The following is a 12729-nucleotide window of genomic DNA, read 5'->3' as shown; positions in this document are numbered from 1 at the left end:
ACTGTGAATATATTCACGTGGCTGCTTCTTCATCACTTGTTGACAAGAGTAAACGGGATTCATTGATTTAATAAATCTCATCAGGCCACACCTGGCAAACATAATGAGGTCAGATGATAATTTTTAAATTTCACAATTGGCTGAGGACACATGAAATGCAGCAAAAAACTAATCCAGAACCCCGCCATCAGCAAATGTTTGACAAAGAAAGATGTGGATGTTTATTTACATGGATCACAGCTGGAACACATGATTAATTCCACATCTACTGTTAGCAATAATTGCTCACTGCAAAATACAACATTAATTTGAATCTTTTATTATGTATGAAACAAGAAATGCATTAGACAGATAAGACTTCCAGTCGTGTAAATCATGTGACGGATCAAACAAATCAGAAACACAAGTAAGCCAAACAAACTTTGAGACAGCAGGTTCCCCCAAATCCTTTGTTCTTCTATTTACATAAAACCTTTGTATAATGCATAAACATTATATGTAGACAGACATGGAGCTGAGGTGCATGTGTCAGTGTATCACTGCAATCACACAAAATACAAAAAGTTTTCTTAAAATCGACATATTTATTTTTGTTTTCAATTTGTGGAATTTTCAGAAAAAATACTTCAATTACAAAAAGAAACTGAAGACAAATGGAAGATAAAACAACTGCTGCTTGAATTTTGGATGATATATCAGTTAATTAAAATATAAACAACCTTTTTTTTTTAAAACTCAGGAAATCATTGAGGACTGGCCTTTAAATGATTTAAAAGACACAAGATAAAAATAATAAAAAAGTAAAAGAAATTAAACATGAATATTGTTCATAAAAATACAAGATACAAAATACTGAAAATGTTCATTGAACCAGGGACATACAGAAGCAGTATCAATCACGGATTTTAATTAACCTCGGGATAAAAGTATATTGATTTTTAAGGTGCTTCGTAAAGACTTCCACGTGGTCAGGGAGCAGAAACTAAAAGCAGATTCTTCCCAGGTCAGTAAAGAGTGGAGGGACTTGTAGTCAGTCATTGGAGCGTGGTTGACATGGTTCAGAGGACCAAACTAACAAAGACGAGACGTAGGCAGCAGTGACTTCCGAATGAAAGCCTTGTAAATAAACAAATACATATGCTTACCCCGTCTCACAGACAGAGAAGAAAGGAAAAGTAGAAAAAGTAAAAAACCCAGCAGCAGAAACTGAAACAACATTCAGGGACTTAAGACCCAGACCTATAAATCACATCACCATAATCCATAATAGAAAGAAAGCCTGCTTCACTGATCATCTTCCTATAAAATATTGGAAAGTTAGTTCTGTTCCTATGTACAAAAAAAACAAAAAAACAATTTCTTCTAATAATTTGTTCACAAGATAGTGCTGTACTTATACTTAGCACTAGGGTCTTGTTGCAGTCATGTCCAAACAGTTTGTTTTTGTTGGATGTTTGGTATTTTGATACTCATAAATGTATGTTTCAGTAATGGGACAAATTTAATAGATTTTTATAATCATTGGAATTTAGATTATTAGTATTTTATTTTGCAAGTATATACTTCTTTTTATGAACATGTATGCATGTGATTCATGCATTTAATGCAGTTTTGTCTATTTTTCTACTGTTTTGGTGAGTAATATCGAGAGAGCATTATAGGAAAATAAAATAAAATGATGTTGGTTTGATTCAGATAATAATCCACTGTGTCTCTTCATTGATCCACAGGGAGTGAACCAGAGATCCACAATGCTGTTCAGCCTGTGTATCACATGTTGCCGGTCCAGGTCTGGTGCTGGTTGCACATACAGCAAGAAAACCACCTCAGTACTACAACCAATTCCCTGCCAAGCTGGCCTCTGTTAGGACTCTGCTAGCCGTTTCGTGAGAACTTAAGTTGCTATGTGTTGAGCTCTCAGAGCCACCATGGCTTTACCTTTTGTGATGTCAAAATAGAAACAAAACACTTTGGTTTTGTGTGCATATATGTGTGTTTGAGTGTGTAACTTCTCCTCAGATTATGTTTTCCTTTTAAAAATCATTCCAGTTATTTTACAAAATGCCCTTGACCTTCAGTATGTAACTTCTGCCTCCCCCTTCTGACAGTGATTTTGATGTATGTCTGCGCTGCAAACCCTTTTTTCTGTTAATGAACATCATGATGGGTTTTTAGTGGGCAGAGCTTATGTGCTGTAGAGGCAGAATAATTTCGTAAATGCACATTTTGTTGGCTTGGCTGAAGAAAATACAAGCTTTTCTGAATATGTTCGATCACTCTCCAGGAGTGTTACCTGAAAACATTAACATTAACCAACTGGGCCAGACAGAAAGTTCAGATGCACCTCTGCACCTTGTACACTCAGTATGCTCCTATTTACCAACCTGACCTGTCAGTAATAGTTTATGTCAAAGGAAACTAAACAGACAAAAAGAAAAATCAGAGTTCAGATTTCTCTGGACAGGATTCACTGTTAGGTTTTGATTCCTCGCCTCCTGTTTGCAGAGATCAGTGTCTCCTTAACATCAGGATATGATTCAGTACGACTGTGATGCTCTGTTTTGCGATTAAATCTGATAAGGCAGGTGAAATTTCCACATATACATTTTCAAAAAGGTCTTTCCTGGAGCAGCTGAAATTCAGCGCATGCAAATAAAACATCACAAGCGTGTCTGAGAGGCAGAGAGGGAAAGAGAAGGTGAGTGATCGTGAGCGAGATGAGATGAGATGTGAAGGGGATACAGGTGCAGAAATGCCTCACTCTGATCTCTAATTCTCCATCTGGAACAAACACAGACACTCCAGTCCAAAAGCAAGAGAGCACGCCAGGCTCCAGTGCAACAAAGCCCAAAAACTTGTGATGAATTTACAGCCGGCCCGCCTGACAGATGTGACGACAGGACAATCGCTCAACGTCAAAGTGGTGCCGGCTCGATATTTAAACTGTGGCAGCCGGCGGAGAGCAGAGTGTGTAAACAAGCTGGAAGACAAAGGTGCCGGAAAAATTGTCCAAGCATAATTACACATATTTAGATTAACATAAGAATACGACATTTGGTGGATATTTTAATCAAAAGCCGCTCGCATGATTGTAGCAGGGAGACCCCAGGAGGCCGTGCCAGGAATACTGATGAAAATGAAAATATTGGCAAGAGTTCTGTCAATTAATCACCACAAATCAATGGTAGAAGAAGAAGAAGAGACCACATGGCTCCTCTTTCACCTACACACCATTTTTATTAAAATAGGATCTGTATCTGGATATGTTATTGAGATTGTTGTACAGATTGCATTTACACCTACCTTAGACCCAGACACAGTGTAAACCAGACTACCTCCAGATGTGGTCAGACGGATCTGATCACAATCAGATCACTAAGCATTTACACCTGTGTTTTTCCTTATCTGGATAATGTGTCTGGATACAGATCACATTTTAATACCAGGTGTAAATGGGTCACTATGGTTGGCACAATCACTCTCAATTGGTAACACTTTTGATAACTGTAGGAATTAGACATTTTGGGAAATACATTTGCCTTCTTGCTGAGAGTTATTCTCATGTCTGTATGCTAATTATGAAGCCAGCAGCCAGTTACCCTGCATTCACGTGGTGTTGGGATAACTGGAAAAATTAGCTCCTGACTGAGGAAAGTCACATGAGCGTTCCCTCAAGTTGAAACAAAGTCTGAAAGTCAACTTATATTGTAACCATTAAAGGTCATTTATGCTCAATGTTAAATACACAGAGATACGGACGGAGTCTTCTGTGCGTACTTTGCATTTATTCTGTTCATTTTTGTGCACATTTTCTACAAGATGACGGATACAGACCATATGGATGAAATGGAGCAGTACCACCGGAATGCACTGGGGGCAGTGTGGCCAGTAGTTCATGCAAAAAACACTATCACACAACACGACAAAGAAGTTTTAAAAATAAATGACATTCGTTTTCAGTTAGTGAAAATGATTCCACATCCAATATACATCTATATATTAATATTACAAATGTCTTGGGCCGGAAAAAATGAGCAATGTAATGACGGCACCTTGAACTCTGGAAACCTCTGGAAACCTCTTTCACTTCTTTATGATATTTTATAGTCTAAACCTTGGTTTGTAGCATCTTATATTAAAGCAGTGTTAGCTTGTGATGCTTCATCACAGGTTACGTCCTTGTGAACATGAGTTCATTTCCAACTCAAAGAGATATATGTGTTTTTCTTTTCATCTCTCTACTCAAACTGTGACCCGCTCAGATTGATTCTGGGACCTCTTGGGAAGTCATGGCCCTCAGGTTAGGAAACACTGGTCTAAATGATGCATCTGAAAAAATAATGGAGAAAATCCAAAATGAAAAAAAAAAATACATTAGCTCAATGTTCTTTTAATGCACCCCTGTTCATTTATTTTTCTGCATCACAATTTATGTCCTTAACGGTCTCAGACTAGGTCTTGAAAGTGAGTGGCTTTATAATTGGAGGCAGACAGTCTGTGACACTGTGGAAAACAGATTTTCTTTGGTCAAAAGGCTGGTTTAATGAACTGCTGCGACTGTTTAATCTGAGTCAGGTGCACAGGACTGAATGAAGCCCGTGCAGAGGCTGATTGAGGCAGCAGCTGAGGGTTATGAGAGATGCAGCTTTCTCATTTCCTGTTTCCTGTTCTTAGATATGCTACGTGCTAGGCTCATCTATGTGGGAAACAAAATCAAAGTTATGTCACTCGTTAGCTAGCTACCATTTTGCTAACATTAGCCAACTTAAGATCAGACTCTAGTCTTTGATATGTTGCTTCCCTCCACGGCAACATCTTTTAACATCTTTAAAATATCTTTTCAGCATGGACGAGCCTAGCATATCTAAGAACAGGAAACAGGAAAGCCAAACTTTGCCTGAGAAACTACATGTGAGTCCATGTATCTTTTCTGCACAGCCCCTGGTTTGCTCATGGATGAGGCCTCTCGGAACGACACATCAAAATGCAACCAACTATACGTTTACATTTTGTAAGTGTGATTGTATCATTACTCTTTCTTTTTCCCAACCCAGATTCCCCACACAGGTTCAATAAAAATAATGTCTCACAGTATCAATGTTTGTTCTGTAGCTGTAGGTATTTTGAGCAACATTTAAGGTGTTTTCTGTGGAGGATATAATGTTCCAGCAGATAAACAGGCTTGTCAGATAGCTTATCAAAGCAAAAATTGCATCCACTGTAATTGAGATAAGCTCCCCTGCCAGTGGTATTCCCTCCAGTTATACACCCACCAAACAAGCCTGAATGAAAACAGCTTGCCGGGGCACACTAAAAGACATACACTCGTAAACACACAGACACTATACATGGGGTTATGAAGCAGTTTTATACCACCCAAAGCAGTTTTAGTCTGCACTTGACTAAATGCAGCACTGAAGTCACTGGAGTGATGCCTGGCCCACTCAGCTCTATTTTAACGCCTGTAGTCATCTGTTCGTCTGTGTGTTTGTGTTAATGGCACAGGAATAGAAAGGTATTAAAAATCCTCCTGCCTGAGGGAGTTAAGGTGCATTGCTGTTCATTGAGCTCTGATGGCTGAATTTGCTTTGTTAATCCCTTAAAACAATAAAATCAAGTTGTCATCCTGAACGCCGAAGCCCCTCTGATTTGTCTTTAAGTCCTGGTTGCAGAGGAAGTCATGCTTTGGGTTTGACTAAATGTAAAGGCACAGTTAAATCCCCTTTACACTTTAAGATTAGGGCCTGTTGACACTCTTTTGACACGAGAAATTTCTTGAAATCTTGGGTTGTCTGTCAAAAACAGTGATCTTAGATTCATCCACTAGCAGGTGATTTAGAGTACTGGCAACCAAACACAGTGCCAGACAATTTGGACCAAAATCCACAGTGAGACTACTACAACACATGCTCATACCTAAACAACTAAATACGCTGATTGCCAATGATTTGCAAAACAAGAAAACACTGTTCCCAAAACTGCATGACAGTTGGAGAGTACTAATTCAACCCTAGCTAGACCTAAGAGCTAGCCAGATAGAGATGTGTCGGCGGCAGCCCGTTTTAGAATCGGACCAGATTCTGGTTTTGTTGGCCATTGTTTAGTAAGCAGTGATCATCAGGGAGCAAGGACCAATCAACTGCTCCAGAATGGCCATTGAACAGTCGGATGAATTCCTGAAGTTTCAGGTTCTCTCACAGCTGAAACAGAGCAACGAGTCGATTCCCAGAAGGCAGAGCGTTTATTCTCACTGCACCTACAAACAGAGCGTCTACAGTTGACATGGCAACACAACAAGTCATGTGGATGTTAAAGATGCTCAGTACGGCAGAGTTTCCTCCAGTTCTCTCTGAATAATGTACAAGCCATACTGTCCATGTCTTCAATCCATATGGTCCATACACTGTACTTCTCTAAAGATGATCAGGGCAGGACGTTTATGCTTTGTTACAACGATTTATCATCTTTAGCATTACTGCCAGCAAACAAACTTCTACCCGCCATGGACCTTATAAATAACTTTTATTGACAGTTGGGCAAATGGGCCATTTATTTTCTATTTCAAATGTACTGTGTGAGCACTCAGGTCGTAGCTGGACGATTGGACCAAACTGTGAGCACATAAATCATGAGTTTTGGCTTCACATCTCACACAACAGGAGTTGGAATGAAACAACAACATTTCTAAAATACATCGTGTATGCCCAGCTTAAGACTGATTATGACTTCATTAAACTTTAGTACACCAGTCTAACTTCACCTAATTCGATCAACCCACCTTGCAAGTGACACAAATAAATAATGTATTTCTGGTGTGTGTTAATTTCAGTACACAACTGCAGGTGTTACTGATGTTTGATTTCATAAATCACTGGCAAAACTGTGTAATGCCTGATGAAGGTGTTTAACTGAAGTATAACTGCTACTTAAATGAATCAATGGCATAAACTGATTAAAATAATCCCCTCCTATTTCTGCCCACTAACATAAATAATACTCGAAATACTGCATTAAGTTAATAAGTAAAAGTAAGTTAATGCATATTAAATTTCAACCATACCTCTTTAAGTGTCTGTATGAATAGTGTCCATCTGGAAAATTCTTCAAAGCCAATTAAAAACATTATAATTCAGATTTTTGAGGAATATTTTGTTGGGGAAATAGTTTCCACTTCTACGTGCAAAATACTACACTTATTAGTAAAACAGAACTGTTACTCTGGCCTTTTTGCCAGCACTTTGATTAATTTCTTTAACACCAAGGGCTGCTTATTAAGCAAAGTTGATGAAGTGCCTGAAATTGTGTGTCTGATTTCATTCCAAGTGCCGGAAGCCAAAATCCTACAGTATCCGTCCATAATGCCTCCATCTATCCATGCACGCATGGGACAGTTTTAATAGTTGGTACAAATGATTGCAGAATAGTTCACACAAACATCTAATTGCAATCTGAGGCTGGGCTTCTGACAAGCATTTTTTTTAGTTTGAATTTTGGAAATGAGAGAGAATGTCTATACTTCTTTCTCCTCTGAGAATTTCTTAGTTTCTCTTCACAAATCCAGTTTTTCCTGTCACATATTAATGCTGTGCTCCAGGCCACTTGGAACTTGAAAATTTCCAAACCCCTACCAAATGAAAAAAAGTTGAGATGATGTGTAAAATGTAAATAAAAAGAGTGCAACCTATATTCAGTTGAAAACAGTAAAAATCTTTCATTTATATTTCATGCAATAATTGCACATCACATTGTGCATCCTCAAAGCTGCTGCATGCAAACGTGTCTCTCCAATAATTTCCTAAAATAAATACATCTCTACAGATCTGTCCATGTACAACCAGGATATCTTTTGGTGTCCGTGTCACTTTATTTCACCCACAAATCCCACCTTGAAATAACCTCCCAAACTCTTTCTTATGCCTTCTTTTCTGTGTGTTTCCCGTTAAAATTGGGTACATATAAATGTCATGAAACCCAATTCTTGTTCACTATGTTAGAATAGACATCATAAGTGATGAAAGGTTGGATATTACATGTCTGCCTCTGCTTCAGATTTTGATGTTCTCCAGCACCTCTACTCTTTGTCTGCATCAGTTTAAGCCATGTTTTACAGTTCCTACGCAGCAACGTGGCTGTGCCGAGAAGACGGCTAAAGGCATTTCCCCCTTAAATCTCTTAGAGCATAAAACCTTTTTGAGTCGTCTTCTGCATTGTCCAGCAGATCACAGGACTGACTGAGGTCAGCCATTTACACTGGGCAGAGAAGGGGGGAGTCAACTGGAGATGAAGTAGAAAGAGAGAAATATGGCTGGAAAGAGGCCAAAATTGAGGGCAAGAAAAAGAAAAGAAACAGGGTGATGCAGGGAGACAGTGGCAGAGTGAAATGGGAAAGAGAGGGGGAAGTGGAAAACATAAAGAGGAGCAGAAACAGGATAGAGGGAGGTGTACTGTTTAATATAAAAGCTAAAGTGACTCAGAATGTGAGGGAGGTTGAGAGGGAGAGAGGAGAAAGAAAGGGATCAGGATGATGAAGATAGTATGATTTCAGGATACTGGACTGGTTTTGTCAAAAGCACTTTATAAGCACTTAAAACATAAAAACACCCGACTTGATGTGGATTGTTTTGAGGTGAAGCAGCAAGAAGAAGAAAAGATAGAAAACAGAATCCTGCATCATCGTTAGACTGAGAGCGAGAGAGCTCGCAGAGATATGAATCTTCTTTAGCTATCCGGAGCATCTGGAAGCTGATAGGCCTGAGAAAGGTTAATTTGATTTAGTCTGGCCATATTCATTACAAAACGGCATTAAAATGATCCATAACGATTTGGTCTAATGTATCTGGAGTTACTTTATTATAATGGGTTTTATAAGAATGGAAAGAGGAGAAGAAGAGGAAGAAGGAAAGACGGCGGGGATAACAAATGACACAAATGTAAGGATGCATCATGTCCAAAGAGATGTTATACTTTCTCGGCGCAGCTACTTCACAGCTCCTCGGATCGAACTCTCTGCCATCAGGTGATTAGTCCAGGAAATGGTGGATAGTCAGTGGGCAAGAACCTCACTTTTCATAACACGTCATGATCAGGTTTGCCAAAAGACGTCAGAACCTAAGAAAGTGGTGATGGATGGAGAGACTGAGGAGCGCTGCTGCTCCAAACTCGTACAACTGGAACAACCACTGCGCTGGATCACCAAGGCTCGGAGTCTGGGGGAAGAGGGAGGAAGAGGAGAAAACTGAATGTGACAGTGCACCTGCAGCGATCATGGCTTCTACTTTAACTAAAACTAGGCTTAGGCCAGGTACTCAAATTTTCCCACCACAGTGCTTGTGAAGAGTAATATACTTTTTTGGGTGTTGTTTTATTTCAACTGTCCTATTTATTGTGCTTAACCTTTGTTTAATCAGTTAATGGTAGCAATAACGAAATGCTGCCATGTCATGTTTGCCATCTTTACATTTACTTATCCAGCTGCAATCTCTCGCCCAGTGGTAATGAATTACCATGGCAAGTACCTTTATAAACTACTGATAAAGTACACAATAAAGATAGATAATCCACAGACCTGGTTGGCAATATTTTCCTTGGAACTACTTTCTACATAACAAATGTTTCCGACATGAAAATTCTTCAAAGTAATGTTGATACAAACCAGTGTCTTTATAACCTTATTAAATATGATTCATTCTGATAAATGAACCGTCCAACCATACAGAAAGTACTTCAAATGTGCTCCACTGCAAACAGCTACAATAGAAGCCAGAGTGAGTTGGTTGGTTGTCTGTAGGTGGTTGATCAACCATCCACAAAGCAATTGCTTGCGTTGCTAAAAGGAAAGCGTCCACCTCCTCCCCTCCACTGACACCGTCCTGTGCCCTCTTACTGCTTTTATTCCTTCTTTGTCTCTTTTGTTCATATCCATCAGGCTGTTTACGCCAGACTGACACCTACTTTATCCTTTGGTTGTTTGATGGATTTTATGCGTCCAGGTACTGAGACGAGAGTACTGAGACACAACCTTCAGATATGGGATCCAGACGAAAGAATTGTACTCATGACTCTCCCAACCGGCCCACCACAGGCCAAGTTACTAGAAAAGATGTTCTCCACACAACACTTTGATTTCCACTGATTCAGTCCCACACATATTGTTTTCACAAGCTCTGCAGCCTCTGTTAAATCATGCTTTTATGTCTATAAATGAAGTATGAACAGTCACAAGCCAGTGGTTAAGGATTAAGCACAGTTAATGCTTATGTTTAATAATTATGGAATAGAGGAAAATAAGCATTGTGTCGAATTCCTTCTAATGAGCACAGATTAGCAGCTTTTCCGTCAGACCGCCTAATATGGTGCTGGAGGCTCACTGGACTGTTTCTGCCAACTATGGCTGCCAACATAATATTTCTGAAAATATACATTGACTTGGGAATTAAAAGCTATCACTGCTGAAAACATGAATATTCAACGATTTTGATTGCGGAAGAAGTGTGAATTTATTGAGCTTTTCTGTTTTTATATCACTGTGAGTCAGATCTTTGGGGTTTTAACTTTTTATTAGAAAAGAACAAACATCAGCTCATGCTAACTTGAAAAATTGAAAATATTAATTGACAGATTAAATCAATAATGAAAAAAACGACAGCCCTAAAATACACAAAGGTTGCCAATTTAATCCTTTCACGATCTCTAAGCGATGTCTCTTGTATTCATGTCTTGGGGCACTTTTAAAGAATTCATGTGCAGCTGTTGATGACAGCTTAATACAAAAGAGTGGTTTGATGGAGCCAGACAGAAACCACAGAGAGGCAGTAATGGGGTGGGTATTTTAAGGTCTTGTTGATGGTGAAATTACAGTACACTCAGCTCTACACTACCATAGTTTGTGTGTCTCTTTCTTATCCATTCTGCAGTTCAAGTTCATTGAACGCAGCTCACGAATCACGTCTCCTGACCAGCTTGAACCCAACAAAAGTTGTTTCTCTCAGATTCTTTTCCTATTTTTGTCACCGTGTTAATTTAAAGAGTATATTACACATTAAGTTTTATTAATGAAAGTAGAATTTTTGACTTCTAATTTGTCCAAATTAGCTTTCAAAGCACCACACTAAAAAGTGCCTTAGGGGACATGAGGGAGAAAAAAAAATCATGGGTGGGAAAAACAAATGAATGGGTTTGAAAAAATATTATGTCTGGGGGAAAAAAAAATCCTTTGCGTTCTCCCACAAAAAATTTGCACTCCTCATAACACACAAAATGTTTGAATACCTTCACAGTCCTTTTGCTATTTTCTCGCAAAATGCAAACATTTTGCATTCCCTTGCGAAATGCAGAAATTTTGTGCTCCCTCGCAAACCTTATGTGTTCCCCCAAGAAACCTTCTGCCCTTGCCTCACTAAACACAAAGCTTTTGTGATTCCTCGAAAAACGTTTGCATTCTCCCTAGAAACTTTTGTTCAAGTTCTTCTATACGTTAATATTATAGCTTTGGTAACTTTACTATTACCGCTAACATTACCCTTTTAAAAGTCTTTTTATTTCTTTTAATTCTTCTTCAGACAACCTTTTCAAGGCACATTTTTTTTTCTACTGTAATTTTTTTTTTCTTTTTGACCCTTTATATTTTTCCCCAGCCACTGGGTTTGATTTTCAGACATCTATTTTTTCCTTCCCCAGTGTTTCCCCAAGGGGCTACATCGTTCCATCACCTACTCATAACAGATGTTGTGTTAAATGTGTTGGCAAAGAAAAGCCAATGTTGTTGTTTTCATCATGAAATATTCGGAAGACAATAAAACCCTTGATCAACTTTTATAGAGTGACAGACAGACAGAGAGAGAGAGGTACAACCAGAGCGAAGAAAGAGGGGTTAAAGGAGAACAGACAGGCATTATTGGGGGAAGGGAGAGATTAAATTAAGGTGAATTAATTGGGAGAGAAAATAAAGGAGGAGAGATAGAAAGATCTGTTAATGGATGAGACAGAAGGGATGGCATTGATGGGAAAAGATAAGGCCTGGGAGTGGCTGCAGTCATTTCAGATATAAATAGTGGGGCAGCGAAGTGGTTGGAGGCATGGCAGTGGTTTCACATGACAATGGATGATGTTGCACCAACATAATGCCTCTAGGATTACTATACAAGCAAACCAGATTGAAAAATCAGAAAGCAACGCATTTGGAAATGCTCGGCTTTTTAATTTCCCATGATGAATTTTGGGAAATCTCTCAGATTCTGCTGTTGCAAAATGTAATTAAAGTTGGAGAAATGATGCATCTCACCCTGTGTTCTGGCATTTCAGAGAGATATGGTTAGAGGCTTGAACTTCCAAAGGGATCTCGCTGTTGACCCTCTGGTCCTTTGCATCAAAAAGAGCCCGCTGAAATTGTTTGGGCATGTCACGGAAGGGCATGTCTGGAATACCCGGCTTAGCTTGCTACCACAGTGATCCAACCCCAGATAAATGGAAGAGGACGGATGGATGGATGGACATTTTGTTGACAACAGCAAAGTTTATGTACATGACCAAAATTATCTTTGGTGTAGTAGAGCTGATTAACTTTTTTTTTTTGCTAATTGTAAACTTCAAGTTAAGATAGGTACTCTTGAAGTCAGCTTAACCAAGAGATTAAAATTCTCATTTTAAGTAAGACTTTCTTAAATAGCTGAAAATCTTGGCCTTTTTTTTTTTATAGTTTTAAGGCCTATTATGGTCTTAAAGTGCCTTGAT

The sequence above is a fragment of the Lutjanus erythropterus genome, chromosome 23, assembly GCF_056507025.1.
Source record: "Lutjanus erythropterus isolate fLutEry1 chromosome 23, fLutEry1.hap2, whole genome shotgun sequence".
Lineage (NCBI taxonomy): Eukaryota > Metazoa > Chordata > Actinopteri > Lutjaniformes > Lutjanidae > Lutjanus > Lutjanus erythropterus.
This window is presented reverse-complemented; position numbering follows the sequence as displayed.